The sequence below is a fragment of the Erinaceus europaeus genome, chromosome 21, assembly GCF_950295315.1.
Source record: "Erinaceus europaeus chromosome 21, mEriEur2.1, whole genome shotgun sequence".
NCBI classification, from domain to species: Eukaryota; Metazoa; Chordata; class Mammalia; order Eulipotyphla; family Erinaceidae; genus Erinaceus; species Erinaceus europaeus.
Genome location: NC_080182.1, coordinates 6,401,672 through 6,417,842, shown reverse-complemented (window position 1 = coordinate 6,417,842; position 16,171 = coordinate 6,401,672). Strand labels below are relative to the sequence as shown.

Genomic DNA, 16,171 nt, shown 5'->3' with positions numbered 1-16,171 from the left:
GTTGGAAATTTTCCGAAATAGAGCTTCCTGGCAGGAGGCCATTCACCCTGGAGTTGCATCCATCCTCCTGGGCCTTGACTCAGGAGGGGCTGGTGAGATAGCTCACTGGAGGCACTTGGTTTGCTGTGTGCGGGACCCACGTTCCTGCCTTCTCCTGGGAAAAGTTTTGTTGCCGTGATGTCTTCCCTATCTCTCATCTTTTATTTCTTTTTCTTTTCTTTTTTTTTTTTTTTTTTGACACCTGCAGACCCGCTTCACCACCTGTGAAGTGACTCCCCTGCAGGTGGGGAGCCAGGGGCTCAATCCGGGATCCTTCCAAGGGTCCTTGTGCTTTGCACCACGCGTGCTTAACTGCTGCACTACCGCCCGACTCCCTCATCTTTCTTTTTCTATATAAAAAAAAAAGGCCCATAGTGGCAAAGCCACAGTGTACCCATGAAGTGAAACAAAATAAAATTTAAAAGTAACAAAGAGACCCAGTGACCTGGCCATCAGCACAGCCCCATGAACAAAGTTTGGTGCACACATTTAGTCTAAGTTTCATTGCAGAAAGAAAAGTAAAGAGGTTTTCATTCGTTGCCAATCCTTGAAAACCAGATCACACACACAAGGGTGAGCTCCAGATTCTTCGAGAAGAAACTAGGACCTCTTAGCCCTGGAGGAGCCTCGCCCTCCTCTCCCCTGTGTGTCCCTCCATAGACTAGTCTTGCTTTCTGCTCTGACTGACACAACAGCCCAGTGTCCTCAGCCCCAGAGAGATCTGAACTTACGGTTTGTGCTGGCTAACCTCGACTTCAGAGGGCTGTCTCTGGAGAACCAGACATGGTGGGCTCACTGGCTGAAGGGTCCATTTCTTCATTCCTACTATAAATCCTTCAGCCAAAAGGAAGTTATTCTGGCCCTGTGTTCTGAGTTCAATATAAAGCTCTGCAGGTAAACCAAACTCTCTGGGACTCATTTTCTTTCATCTGTAAAATAGAGACTCTTGGGAGTCAGGCAGAAGTGCATCTGGTTAAGCGCACGTGGTGCAAAGCGCAAGGACCGGTGTAAGGATCCCGGTTTGAGCCCCCCGGCTCCCCACCTGTAGGGGAGTCACTTCACAGGCAGTGAAGCAGGTCTGCAGGTGTCTGTCTTTCTCTCCTCTATGTATTCCCCTCCTCTCTCCATTTCTTTCTGTTCTATCCAACAACGAAGACAGACAACAATAATAACTACAACAATAAAACAAGGGCAACAAAAAGGGAACAAATAAAAAAATAGAGACTCTAAGACTATATGTGACGTTTCATACCAAGTAGCTTTGTTTTCTTTTTTATAACACACACACATACACACACACACACACACACAAATTTATTTATTTTATTTATTTAATTTATTCTCTTTTGTTACCCTTGTTGTTTTATTGTTGTAGTTATTATTGTTGTTGTTGTCATTGTTGGATAGGACAGAGAGAAATGGAGAGAGGAGGGGAAGACAGAGAGGAGGAGAGAAAGATAGACACCTGCAGACCTGCTTCACCGCCTGTGAAGCGACTCCCCTGCAGTTGGGGAGCCAGGGTTCGAAACAGGATCTTTATGCCGGTCCTTGTGCTTTGCGCCACCTGTGCTTAACCCGCTGTGCTACAGCCCGACTCCCACACACGTAAATTTAATGAGAGAGAAATACAGAGAAAGACCAGAGCACTGCTCAACTCTGGTTTATGATGGTTCTGGGGATTGAAACTGGACCCTCAGAACCTCAGGCATGAAAACATTTTATATAACCATTATGCTGTCTTCCTAGCCTTGCTTCCTTAATATCACAGAATGTGATCATTGTATGAAAGAGAATGTGTTTCTAAAAGTCCCCCAGTTCAAAGAGCAGGTAATCTTTCTACCTACAAAGACAAGGTGTTTCAAAGAAAGTGATGGATGGTGGCCTAAACAGAGGCCATCCCCCCATATCTTCAATTCCATATATTCTCTCTCTCTCTTCTCTCTCTCTCTTCTCTCTCTCTCTTCTCTCTCTTCTCTCTCTCTCTCTCTCCCTCTCCCTCTCCCTCTCCCCCTCCCTCCCTCCCTCTCTAAACTTCCAGTTCCTCAAAGGGTAATGTGGGGACACTGTGAATCATTTGGGGTTTTGTTTTAAAAGTGGTTAAGAGCATGCATTCAGTCTCACTATGCCACCACTGTGAAAGAAGCCCACTGTAATTGACGCTGCTTTCTTTTATATTTATTTACTTTCCCTTTTGTTGCCCTTGTTGATTTTATTGTTGTAGTTATTATTGTTGTTGTCACTGTTAAATAGGACAGAGAGAAATGGAGAGAGGAGGGGAAGACAGAAGGGGAGAGAAAGACAGGCACCTGCAAACCGGCTTCACTGCCTGTGAAGCGACTCCCCTGCAGGTGGGGAGCCGGGGGCTTGAACCAGGATCCTTACTCCAGTTCTTGCACTTTGCGCCACGTGCGCTTAACCCGCTGCGCTACCGCCCGACTCCCGATGCTGCTTTTTAATCTAGAGTTTTGTGCTTGTAAATATTAGGCTGTCACATTCGAATTTTGGCAACTCAGCTGTCGCAGGATTGGCTGTGCTTCTGCTAGCTACTTGGTCAGAAAAGAAGAACAGCTAGAAACTCTGCTCTTGCTTAATGCATTTAATCAGCCCCGGAGGGACATCTGAGATCACGGGAAAATATCTAGCAGGGACGCTTGATTTTTATTCTTGCTGTTTCTCCTGGAAGCCAGCAGAGCCTCCTGACCAAGGAGCTTTTTCTGTGCTGAGGGGGCATTAACATGCCAGGAGGGGGTGTTAGAACTCAGAGAACACATCCCCAAGGCCTTATATTAAAACGTTTCTGTGCAGGTGCTTCCGAAGGTAATTTAAGCCTCTGTAAGGAAGAAAGCTAGCTGCTGCAAGAAGACACACAATGCTGTTGTCCATCGTTTCTATTATTTATACTTCCTGCCCCCTCCTAGGAATGTTATAGACAGTCCTTCTTTTTCTGCCTTTGTCTTTTTTTTTTTTGGTGGGGGGAAGAATTGAAATTAAAATCATAGTGTGAGAAAATTGACGTACCTTGAGTTGGATTCTGTAAATCGTGTGATGTCATGATAAATAGAAAAATTTAATTGCAGGGAGAGCACTGAGGCTTTTTGAATTGCTCTGTTCCAGCTGGTGATTCCTTTCTGCTTCTGCTCATGATTAATGGAAAGGGGTCAACCCCCGTGAATGCCACATAACAGCTGGAGGGTTGGGTCATTTGTTCCCTCAACATGTATTTATGGGGAGCTAGACGTATGTTTTAATCTCTATTAGGATCCAATGATGTGATGGCAAATAGTACGAAGTACCCTGAAATTTCAGGCGTTGCTATGTAGTGGGGATGATCTATAGGAAACAGGTGAAACCCAGCACGCCGTGCCGGGTGATGCGGGAAGGGGCGAAAACCCCCTGATAGATAGACACTGCTGCTGGTTCTGCACCACTGCCGGCATCTCTGACCAGGAGCCAGCTATTTATAACAAACAGGCTTCTGATTTATTCCTCCCGATCACTTTGTTTGAGAAGATGTTGATTCACACTTCTCTTGTTGTCACAGGGGGACAGAATTGACCCAGTGATTTGTATTTTGTTCTCAATAATGCTTTTTGACAGAATTTTTGTTCTCGATGGTATCAGTCTTGCCGTACCTCTCTAATGTGAATGTGCATTTGCCTGGGATTACTCTTCTTGATTTGCAACTGTGGCGTGTCCCATAGGCAGCACAGAGCGCTGTTTCTCTCCTCGTCTACCAAGAGAATTGGCTTGCACTTACTTTAAATCATTTTCACCGTTTCCCTGCTATCTCATTGTGTGTCATACTTTATTTCTGCCTAGCTTTCTTTCTCGCCTTCTTGTTGGCTGATTTTTTTTTATTATTATTTGACTTTTCATCCTGCTCTTTTTGTTTTTTTTTCTTTCACTGTTTCTGTCTTTAAAAAAAATTTTTCATTTATTCATTAAAGAGAAAGATGGGGGAGAGAGGAAAGAACCAGACATCACTCTGGCACATGTGCTGCTGGGGATTGAACTCAGGACTTCATGCCCAAAGCTTTATCCACTGCTCCACCTCTTGGGCCACCACTGTTTCTGTCTTCACTCAGTTCCTTTAAACTTTAAACTTGAGAATGATAAATTTAGCAACCAACTGAAATTAAATTGAAATGTTTCATTTCCACTTGCTTTCACCCAGTTGTACTGCCTCAAATTCCAAGTTATTATTTTATTTAGTACTGTAAATCAATTTTCTCTTTCCCTAATTAATAAACATTTTATTGCTATATTTATCTTAGTCAAGGCTTAATTTCCCTGTATATTTCCCAATTTATTGACCATTGCTTCTGAAGTTCCACTTATTTTTGAGTTCAGATTTATTTTACTTAATGTATCCATTACATATTCCTCTTAGCAGATTCACTTAAAGGCCAATGCTCTTGTCTTTGTTTAACATGAAAAGCATTGATTTATTTTTTAAAATATTTAAAGATTTTTTTCTTTCTGTCATCTTATAAGACAGAGATGGGAGCAAGAGATAGAGAGGGAGAGAGAAAGAGACCCCCCTCCCCAGGACTGCTTTGTCACTCCTGAAGCTTCTCCCTGTAGGTGAGGTCTGGGGGCTTGAACCTTTTATCCTTGTGCTTGGTAATGTGTGTACTCAACTGCATACACCACTCCCTGGCCCCTGAAACACAATAACTTTAAAATTATTACTGAATAATGTTGAAGTAGGTTTAGAATTCATAATTGTAAATTTATTTTGATCAATACTTTGAGTAAATTGTTGTGTGTTCTGGTAGAAGATGTCAAGTTATTTGTAGTCTATTTGGTCTTTCTCTCTCTCTTTTTCTCTAATCGGTCAGTCTTTTTTTTTCCATTTGTTTTAAGAGAGAGAGAGAGAGAGAGAGAGAGAGACTGAGACTATACCATGGCATTGAAGCTTCTCTCAGGGAAGTGGGGGCCAGGCTAGAACCTAAGCAAAGCACATGGCAAAACAGGTGGAATCCCACAGGATGCTACTGAACTGGCCCCCAGTGTGTGTTGAAGTGTGGACTTGCTCAGGTTCAATTCCAAAGACACATCTACTCAGGCCTCTTAGTTTTAAAACAGTCTGATCACTTGTTTGAATGCTGACGCTTCTGTCGGTCCTTTTCTTTTTATTTTTTCACTTCTCAGTTTTGTATTCTGGGAAATTTTCTTAATATTTCCCTCTAGATTTTACATGATTTCTTCATTAATGTCTTTGTTTGATATTTACTGTGTGTGTGTGTGTGTGTGTGTGTGTGTGTGTGCCCTTTACTGTGTGTGTGTGTGTGTGTGTGTGTGTGTGTGTGTGTGTGTGTGTGTGCCCTTTTCTCTGCATTATTGGGTTGGGTCACTTTGCTCTCTTTTACTCCAAGTCTTTGTTTTAATGTCAGATGTCAGTTTCTTAGATGTGTAGTATAATTAGAACCTTGTTTCTTTTTTCTTAATCACTCCACTGTGGGGGTGAGGGGGGATAAAGATTTACAAGACATTGTCACATGAGTACAGCTTCTTATCTCCCCATGAGAGGAGAATGAGGACATAGTCAACGACTGCCACCTCTCCAGATTCAAAGGAGGTCTCGAAACTTTACATCAGGCTCCACCTGACGCTGTTAACTGGCTACGGAAGAAGGGCAAACGCTAGAAGAAGGTCATCTGCATACCACAGCTGCCACCAGTTAAAGTCTCATCCCAGCATCTAGTCCCGGGTCCCCCCACAGTTTCCTCTCCACTCCCTCCTGTGGCTCTGCTACAGTAGACCACAGTTGGTGTAAATGTCACCCTATCTTTATTTCTTACGTCCTGCCTCTGAATGAGATCGCCTGGTATCCACCCTTTTCCTTCTGAAGTATCTGTGTTGACCGCTTATTCCTTCAAGTACCATTCAGCAACAGGAGAGAAGATCTCGTCATTCCTTTCAGAGGCGTGGCATCCATGTGTATCACAGCTTCCTTTTTTAACCCCTGTCCCTGGACATTTGGGGTTGTTCCAAATTTGGGGGCTGTTGCAAAGAGTGCTGCCATGAGTATATGTGTAGATCCTCGAGCTTATCCGGATAGCCATCCCGTGTCTTTGATTGACAGGTTTGAACCATTCCTACTCAGGGTAATTATAGATAGGTGGGGCTTATCAAACTGCTGTTCTGCTTTTTGTTTTCTGGTTGATGTATGTTTTAATTGTTCCTTACCCCATTTGTTTCTCTCTGTGTTTTCACATGGTTTTCTATCATGGTTCTGCCAGTGATTTTTCATGTCAGTCACGGGCATGTATTTTGTACTGCATTAGCTAATTAGACCACCTTCATAGCTCAGCCAGCATGAGCTTATTTCTCCCCCATGGCATGTACCCAGCATATGCTGATGGGGATTTCTCTCTGCCTCATGGTCTCATGGGCCGAGGCACTAGGAGTGCGTCCAGGATTGTGAAGCAAAGTGCAGTAGAGAGAAGCTCTGTAGTCATCAGTGAGTTCCACTACTTCCCAGAGTGGAAACGTATCATTTAACCCTTACTTCGTTGGCACAAGAAGCCACAAAGGTAGGGGTGACTCCAGACAGGGCAGAAATTGTATCTGAATGTGTGTTTGGAAATAAAGGAACATACCCGTGATAGGAATTTTATGAGACCCCACTGTTCAAGTGAGCTGTTTTGCTGACCTAGTTTTTGGTAATTTTTATTTTATCCATGGGGAATTGTTGGTATGCATCTAGTTCTGCTTCCGGGATCGAGTTCTGCTTCTGTTACATTGCTTGACATTGTGGTCTCTTTACATGGTCTTTTCTGTTAGATTGGTTTGGTCTCACTCCCCCGCCTCCAGGAGATTTGGTTTAGCCCTTCCTAGTTTTGCACTTCTCCCTTCTCCCTGCCCCCTACCCTACATACTTCCTGAGTTCCTGCCGCTGCCTCCGGAGGAGAAGGATGCAGGACAGAACTTGTGGTGATTAGATTAGATTAGTTTTTGAACCGTTGCTCCTGAATAAAGAAATACAGCTTCTCTGCTCAGCCGGGTGTCTCCGAGTCTCTGTCTACTGCCACGAAGTTAGCCCGGCCTGCTGGCGCATCGAACTCTGACGACAGAGGGTGAACCATGGAGAGGGAGAGGTAGAGGGGGACACCATAGCTCTTCCCAGCTCCTGAAGCTTCCCTCACTGCAGAATTTCCCATGTGGTGACCCAGGGCTTGCACTCAGATCCGCCGCAGGGTGACAGGTGCACTCCATTTCCTGAGCCACCTGCTGCTGATCACCTGTGTTTTCTACTTCTAAAAGTTGTAGTTTACCTTTCTAGATGTTTTTTTTTTAATTAGTGATTTAAGAATGATAGACATATTGTGACATCAGAGCGGTAGAATTCCACACAGTTCCCACCACCAGAGTTCCCTATCACATCCCCTCCATTGGAAGCTTCCCTATTCTTTATCCCTCTGGGAGTCTGGACCCAGGATCATTATGAGGTGCAGGTGGTGGAAGGTCTGGCTTCTGTAAGTGCTTCCCTGCTGGACATGGACATTTACAGGTGGATCCACCCCCCACCCCCCACCCCCCACCCCAGTCTGTTTCTCTCTTTCCCTAGTGGTGTAGGGGCTCTGAGAAGGTGGGGTTCCAGGACTCATTGTTGAAGTCATCTGCCCTGGTAAGTCAGGTCGATTGGCATCATGGTAGCATCTGCAGCATGGTGGCTGAAAAACATTAAGATATATATATCAGAGCAAATTATTTAATAAGCAGGAATTCTTTTTTGATTGCAGTGCTTGATAATAGACTCTAGGTTTTTTTGCATATGTGATGCCTTCTAGAGACCTCCCTGGTCCATCTTTTTTTTGATTCTCTCAGAGAGAGAAAAGACAGACAGATGGCATGAAGACAGTGGGAGAGAGTAAGTCCGAGGAGCAATTTTCTGTGGCGCTGTCCATGGTGCTGGGGGCTCGAACCTGGGGGGTCACACATGGCAGACTGTGTTCTGCCCATTCAGACATTTCCCCTACCCCTTTCTCAGTTTCTGGAGCTATTTTTCCAGGAAGATTCCATCAAACTCACAGGGTGTTGTGCAAAGTGCTCCCATGCCATGTGGGAGCTCAGACCCAGGACCTCACACACGGTATGGTACACGTCCACCTGCTGAGCCACCTCCCCACCCCTTTTTGATTTCTCTTATCATGCTGTTCTTTCGCCTATCATGGATTCAATCCCTTTCTAGTTGTACTCATTATTTATACACTCCTCTTTTCTGTACATGTTTATAATCTTTTATTATGCTAGTGTTACCATTTTATGTTTTTTTCTCTTCTCCTTTGCCAGCGTTTTTTTCTCTTCTCCTGTGTTATAGTTTTACCTTTTTCTCCTATGACATCACTTTTTGGGGTGCCTCTTTGAAATTATTCCTGTGAAAATGCTCGGAGACCTATGGTGTGAAACTGTCTGCCCCTCTCTCCAAGGGTGGCTTTGGTCTTTGCTTTCACCAAAATTCTTGGGACACACCAGGCCACAGACCAGTTTTTGTATTGATTTTCTTCACTTCCTGAGCAGTAGACACTTCTTATAGATGGTGTACCCAAGGTTGGCAATAACAAAGTTTTGATATCTTACCTGAGGTACTGAGGGCCAGGGCGAACAGCAAAATTCCACACACATTCTGGAGTTTAGTCTTTGTAGTTTTCTTTCTTTCTTTCTTTCTTTCTCTCTTTCTTTCTTAATATTTATTTATTACCTTTAGTTGCCCTTGTTGTTTTACTATTGTAGTTATTATTGATGTTGTCGTTGTTGGATAGGACAGAGAGAAATGGAGAGAGGAGGGGAAGACAGAGACGGGGAGAGAAAGACACCTGCAGACCTGCATCACCGCCTGTGAAGTGACCCCCCTGCAGGTGGGAGCCAGAGGCTCGAACTGGAATCCTTATGCCTGTCCTTGCGCTTTGCACCACGTGCGCTTAACCTGCTGGGTTACTGACTCTGTAGTTTTCTTTTGTAGACTTCAGCTGTTGTCGTATGATTTACATTGGCTTGTTCTAGCCCTCCCCCCCCCCCCCCCGCCAAGAGAATTGGATCAGTCCAGTTAATTTCGCGGGCCAGTCCAGTTAATTTCGCGGGCCGCTTGGCCCCGCCCCAAAGGAACCCCGGGAGAGGGTTCCTGAGTTCGACAGTGCCAGAGTTGGAGAGTTCCTGGGTTCCTGAGTTCCAGAGTAAAAGAAAGAGTGCTTGCGCCGCTGCAAAGAGACAGCAGAGTTCTGTTTGGTGATTAGTTTGTCTTAGTTTGTGAATCGTTGTTCCTGAATAAAGAAATACAGCTTCCCTGCCCAGCCGTTGTCTCCGCGTCTCTGTTCACCACCGTGAAGCCAGCCCGGCCAGCTGGAGCCGTCCGGAAATTTTAACAACAAATGGCGCCCACGTGGACCTGACCTGCGCATCTCTCAGATAAGTAAAGACAATTTGGCTACCTATGCACGATGGCCTTCTCTTCTGCTTGTGAAGAGATCTCCAAAGGCCTCTGCTCTTTCTTCACGAGACTGTTTTGCTGTTTCTGGAACATTTATCTCTGGACCACTCTGTGGTTTCCACTCGCTCGGGCGAACTCAGAACAGCCAGCGGGAAGAGCCAGCGGGCGGGAGGCAAGGCGCAGAGCTGCTGTTTCCACCTGGTTAAACAGCCAGCCAGCCGGCTGCGCCCAGACAACCCCGCGCACCGCGCCAGCAACCCCGCAGCCCCGCAGCCCGCAGGAGGCCTACGCCACCATGCAAGAGCCCGATGCCAGCACGCTAGAGCCCGATGCCAACATGCTGGAGCCCGATGCCAACATGCTGGAGCCTGAGGCCAACATGCTGGAGCCCGATGCCAACATGCTGGAGCCTGAGGCCAGCCCACAGGAGCCGGCTCTCCACCGCGTGGTGCAGGGCACTGGACGCGTGATCCCTCCACGCTGCTCAGCCACTGCGAACAGGGCAGCAGACATGGCAGGGCCATGGGGCAGGGCCGCGGCGTTCTATCATGGCCGCCACCCCTGGGCACCTAGGCTCACGCCTTCTACAAAGATGGCCTGCCTGCCCTCTTTCTATGAATTCTGGAACCATCCCGGGCCTCCTGGACTCCCGGGCTCCCTGCCAAAACTGGGCACACGAGATCTACAGCCGCCGGTCCGGTCTGAAGGCAGACAAGCTGGAGTACGCAGAGATTTGTGCAGAGATCGCAACCTGCAATTCCTAGAAGTGGAGCTGCACGGGAAGCCACCTCCGGATGGTGAACCCCCCCCCAACAACTAAGACAGTACAGATTTAAATTCGTGTTTAAAATGACATGTCTTCGTAACAAAGGTTTCTCTCCTTGTGTATTAATGACCATGTTTATGTGTATGTTTAAAGTTTGGTAAACAGTAGCTTTAAGGCTAAATTCTTACTAGTCAAAGTTAAATGAAAAAGGTTTTCAACGTAATTCTCATAAAGATAAAAATTAACTTACATTTAAAGTCTGAGGTAAAAATTAGTTAACAATCAATATATTTTAACTAAGTTGGTCTAAACAAAAGGTTAAATAGACTTGTTGATATGTAAAACACTACCTTCTCTATTAGAAATGGTAGATCGCACAATGGCTATGCTAATTATTCTCATGCCTGAGGTTTCCTCTCAGGCCCACACCTAGGGTGTGTCTCCATCTTGAATGGGTGTAACAAAAGGTTAAAAGACCTTGTTGATATGTAAAAGTCTCAAATTCCTTCTCTATTAGAAACGTTGGATCGTGCAGTAGATATGCTAATAACAAGTTTTGTTTCATAGTAAGTAAGTTGCAGCCAGCTGCCTGTGGGACCCCAGGCCGTTCCCCGCCCCCATGCAATTGCCCGTTGAGGCAAGTAGCCCCCCCCCCGAGGCAAGAAATGGTTTTTTTTCAGATATGGCCCCCTCAGGCCTTCCCTTGGCAACATGCTGGTTTTTGTTATATATGTTTCTGTTCACCCCACACCCTTGATACTGTAGTCATTTAGTTAAAAAGAAAAGGGGGAATTGTCGTATGATTTACATTGGCTTGTTCTAGCCCTCCCCCCCCCCCCCGCCAAGAGAATTGGATCAGTCCAGTTAATTTCGCGGGCCAGTCCAGTTAATTTCGCGGGCCGCTTGGCCCCGCCCCAAAGGAACCCCGGGAGAGGGTTCCTGAGTTCGACAGTGCCAGAGTTGGAGAGTTCCTGGGTTCCTGAGTTCCAGAGTAAAAGAAAGAGTGCTTGCGCCGCTGCAAAGAGACAGCAGAGTTCTGTTTGGTGATTAGTTTGTCTTAGTTTGTGAATCGTTGTTCCTGAATAAAGAAATACAGCTTCCCTGCCCAGCCGTTGTCTCCGCGTCTCTGTTCACCACCGTGAAGCTAGCCGGCCCGGCAAGAGCCCCGGAAATTTTAACAACAAGCTGTCTGTGTTTTACTTAGGGATTCAGATATGTCTTCCTGTGACCTTCAAGTGGCACTAATACCCTCAGTTCCAAGGCAAAGGCTGGGGAAGCTGAACAGTATGTTCTGTGTTGGCCTAGCACAATCTGTTTCCTGTGTTTTTTAATGACACCTTCTTTGTGAAGTCTTTTTCCTCTTGCAAAATTAGCCAGAGGAAAGGTAGGTTCTTTCACTCTTCAGTACTTGATCCGGTATTTTCTCTGTGTTTGTGGCCAGGTTAGTGGTCTGCACTAACCAAGTAGTCTACTCTGTCAAAATTGGTTATCAGTGTCCTCATCTCCATGAGAAGATACTCACGTTTCATCCTCTGCAATAATCTTCTCAAGCTCTCTGACTCACTCTCTGTGTGAACTAATGGGAAGGAAAAGCAGACAGAATAGCAGGTCTCCTGTCTATTCTTCCATTTTGATATGAACCAGTTGTGTAATGTCAGAGAGATGATTCATCTCATTGGGTGTCAATTTCCCCATCTAGAAAATAAGAAAGTTGGGACTTGGTGCCTTCCATTTAAAAGTGAAGCTGTCAAGTTCTTAAAATGGATGGCATTTTAGGAGGGACCCGTTCTCCAGCTCTAATATACTTGTATTTTTCTTATTTAATTATTTCTAGCTGCATTCTTTTAACCTATGTCACTACAAAAACACATTTAGCCTTTAGCTTTTAGACTTTCCACGCTATGGTGTATAAAGCACCTCCACTTGTTATCACACCTGTACCCTAAAGGAAACTTGGTTTTCCGAAACATAAACCATTTGTTGATAACTTAAGATATTGTCAAGAGATTTTCAAAAATAGACCTGAATTATTTCATCCCTCATATACCAAAATAATAATAAGAAGAATTTTTGCCTTGCATTTCCATCTTGATATGTTTAAGTGGAGACACATGATAACTTGTCAAAATTGCTGAACTAAAGTCTGAGAACCTTGATGGTAAAAAAAAAAAAACCCTCCCAACTACACATGTAGTGAAGAAATATGAACTTCCCAGAGCACCCAAAACATAGTGGGGTTTCCTCTACTTCTTAAAAGTATTCCCATGCCACAGAGGACTTGAGCATCATTGTCAAAAGATAATCACATCGGACTCCAGTGAGCTATGAGTGGCTGTACATTGTTTCAGCTGGGCTCCAAATTCTAGAGGGAATTTAATGACCACCGTCTGTCTGGAGACTGTGCAGAAATGTTTCCAATCCCGAGCCCAGGGAGAGGCCAGGGGCTTCTCCACAAAGTGTTCGCAGAGCTCCAGTTTCCAAACACACAGCCTTAGTTCATATTACCCAAAGGAGATGTGCAAAGACAAAGGCGAACAGCATCCCAGGTGGAATGCTGATTGTTCAATAAGAGGAAGCGGATACATTGAAACAAAGAGCTGCAGAAACTCAAGAAGCTTAGACCTGTGGGCCCCGAGGGAGAAAGGAGCAGCTGCTGGCTTTCTCTGAAAGGGTGAACTAGCAGACAACAGGGTGATGTTAAGGCTTCCTGCGTGAGCAGGGTAGGCGGGACAGGAGGAGTGAGAGCAAGCTACCCTCCACATTAAGACCGGTTTTTGAAGTGAGACCTGCACTTGCCTCAGAGGTCAAGGACTGAATGTGCCTTCTAGAAGTGGTCCTGGTTATTTTACCTTTTAATCCACCTTTGAAATAAAAGATTAGAGATAAGATGAAAGCTCCCTGGACCCTGACTGGAAAGAGACTACGCTTTGAAAGGAGAGCCGTAATTACAGTGATCTTAAAAGCAGGTGGATGCCAAGCTTCAGGGAAGTACAGGATTAACCAGGTTGGTAATGACAGACTGGAGCTGCTGTCCCCAGCAGTGTTCTTAAAGAGTCTGAAACCCAGGATTGGGGAAGCAGGTGGTTGGACCCAGCTGCAGAATAATCCGCTTAACCTCATCTGTGCTCCACGGGGAGAAAGGAAAATAGCAGGAAAATAAAATCTCCAGCAAGTGATTTGACGACAGAGAAATAAAAGGACCATCAAAATCACACGAGGATAGATTTGTCCTAATGCTAATCATCGGCAACAAAAGAGGCAGGCCGTTTCTGTGGAGTGCTGAGTGCAGGCACGAGACAGAGACACAGTAAGTGTCTAAGTGGAGAATCAGCTAGAGTGGAACTCTGGACGTGGTGGTCTCTTAAGACCTCATCACTAATTTCTTTTTGTCTGTGTGATAGTTAGGAATGGACAGTATTCTACCAGTGTTTAAAAGTTAGTCAAAAATAGTCTGAAACTATCTATTATCATACTCAAGATGTCTTACTCTCCTCAAGGACGGTTTATTAATTTTGATTTGGGGGCATCGCCATGGTCTCACACATGGAGGTTTCCTGGCTTCATGAGGACATTTTCAGGTGTCCATATGTGTATGTGTATGTGTGTAGTGAGAGACAGGCACACACCCGCACCACCGCAGAGAGAGGATGAGTTACCACAGTACCATGGTTACCACTAGGGCTGGTCATGTGACTCAAACCCAGTGTACACTCAAGGCAAGACCAACACCCTACTGAGTGAACTCTCTCTCAGACTTCTTATGAAGGGACATTGAAGCAAGGCAAATGAGCAGAGAACAGGGAGAACAGGGTACATGGTACCAGACTTGTTGGCATAACTTGGAGGCAAAAGCAAACAAGCAAGCAAGATACTAAGGGACTGGAAGATCTCAGTGCACAGGAGTAAGAGCCGATGTCAGGGCATTTTGTTTTTAGGCTGAATCTTGTTTCAAGGGCTGTTTTGCAGGGTGGGTTAAACTCCAACACTGCAAACCAGGAACCACCAGAGATTCATTGTTTCACAGTTTATTGATGGGGTCTCAGTGCCTGCATTAGGAATCCACTGCTCCTGGATACCATCTTTTTTCCCCCACTGTTGTTGTTGGATAGGACAGAGAAATTGAGAGAGAAGGGCAAGACAGAGAGGGAGAAAAAAAAAGATAGATACTTGCAGACCTGCTTCACTGTTTGTGAAGTGATCTCCCGCCCCCCCACAGGTGGGGAGCCAGGGGCTTGAACTAGGGATCCTGTGCTTTGTACTATGTGACCGCAACCTGTTGTCCTGTTGCCTGGCTCCCATGCCTTAGTATTTTTACACGTCTCTGTACTGAGACTTACTTCCTCAGACACCTGGTCTACTGAAGGTGGTCCAGCTACTGCATCACTGGAGAATGGTGAATACATCACTTCCATGAAGGTGAGGTCACTTCCTGACAGACCAGGAAGAGGGAACTCTCAGGACCCCTCACTGAGAAGGACCAAGGTGACCCCCCACCCCTACCCAAGACCAAATCCCTCTTAGAGTTGTGGAAAGTGTTGGGAATGTTGTGTCATGTGTGCAGAGCCACACAGCCCCTTCAACATGAGTCATGACTGCAGTTTGCTTCTTATGCTGCACTGGGGGCTGTCCCAGTGTCCTCGTGTGCGTCTCACATCCTCTACTCAAAGGATGCAGTGCTTGAATGGAACTGGACAGAAACACAATCCAGGAGAGCTTAGGAACTCTGGAACATGAAGCAGCTCTTGCTTCCCAAGGACTGTGGGGGTAATGGTGCTAACATCCTGACAAAAGTCTTGTTCTAGAGACAGCTCACCATTTGTGGGACCCTGACACTGTGGAATCACCATGGACAACACCAAGGGAGCTCCTTGGCTGGTGGAGAGCAGTGTTGTGGCCTCTCTGCTTTCTCTCTCTTCTCTCCATGTCTCTTCATTTGGACTCTCCCTCTCATCTCTAAGTGTACCGGGCAGAAAACAGGTCTCAGCATCATGACACATGACGAGCTCCTGGGCTCACTGGCTCTGCCACGGCCTGACAAATAAGTGAACTCTGAAAAGGAAAGAGACCTTTCGAAAGCAAAATGACAACATCCTTTGGAGTCTGGCGAGGACAGTGGCTCAAGAGACAGGAAGGACTCGAGGAGGTGCTGGGTTCTGGTCTGAGTTGCCCTCTGGGGCAGCCTTCTGTGCCCTTTCTGGCTCATCCTCACTGTGGTTGCCTGTGCAAATCAGAGGTGAAGATGATAAGGCCCCATTCCATAAGTGAGCCCTGAGCACAGGCCCTGGAGTTGAGGCTGCGGCAGAGTAAAGGAGGTGTATCGTGGGCTGGGCGGTGATTGGTGGAGCATCAGTCCTGCATGGTTGTGGAGGCTTTGGTTCAACTTTTCAGAGGTGTGTTTACAGAAACATTTTGGACTTGCCTGGGGTCCTGGCTGCCTCTAGACCCTGATTCTAGACCACTTCCAATTCTGCTGCACTCATACAGATGCCAGGAAACTTCTTTTTCCTTTCTCATCACTTTATAATTCGACGCAAAGCACACCTGTAACATTTTCATCATCTTTTCTTAGTCATCTGAATTGCAGAGTCCTTCAGTAAGTAACCCCCCCCACACACACACAGAAGGTCATGGCCACAGTGGGACTTGGACCATGCACCATCTTGATGCCTGACCAGAATTCTTCATAAGTGTTCACATCCTGCAGGTGAACAGAACTGAATGTTCCAGGAGATTTCTTGCCACTCAAGGGGTTGTGCAGCTAGGAAACGCCTCCACTGGGGAAAAAAACAGACCCTCCTGCTGCACCCCAGTTGCTTACCTCCCTCCAGATGGTGACACTGCTCCTGGGGCTTCCTGTGTGTGGCTTTGGCACTGGCAGAGGCAGCGGTGTAGGGCTGTGCAGCCTGGCCGCCTTCCGCTGGCTCTGCAGAAAA

General features: G+C 46.0%; 1 long non-coding RNA gene across 4 annotated transcripts in view; it reads left to right on the top strand.

Moving 5' to 3' along the window:
- The window catches only part of LOC132535224 (uncharacterized), a 410,071-nt gene that overhangs the window by 273,466 nt on the left and 120,434 nt on the right, over positions 1–16,171 (top strand). The window lies entirely within an intron of this gene.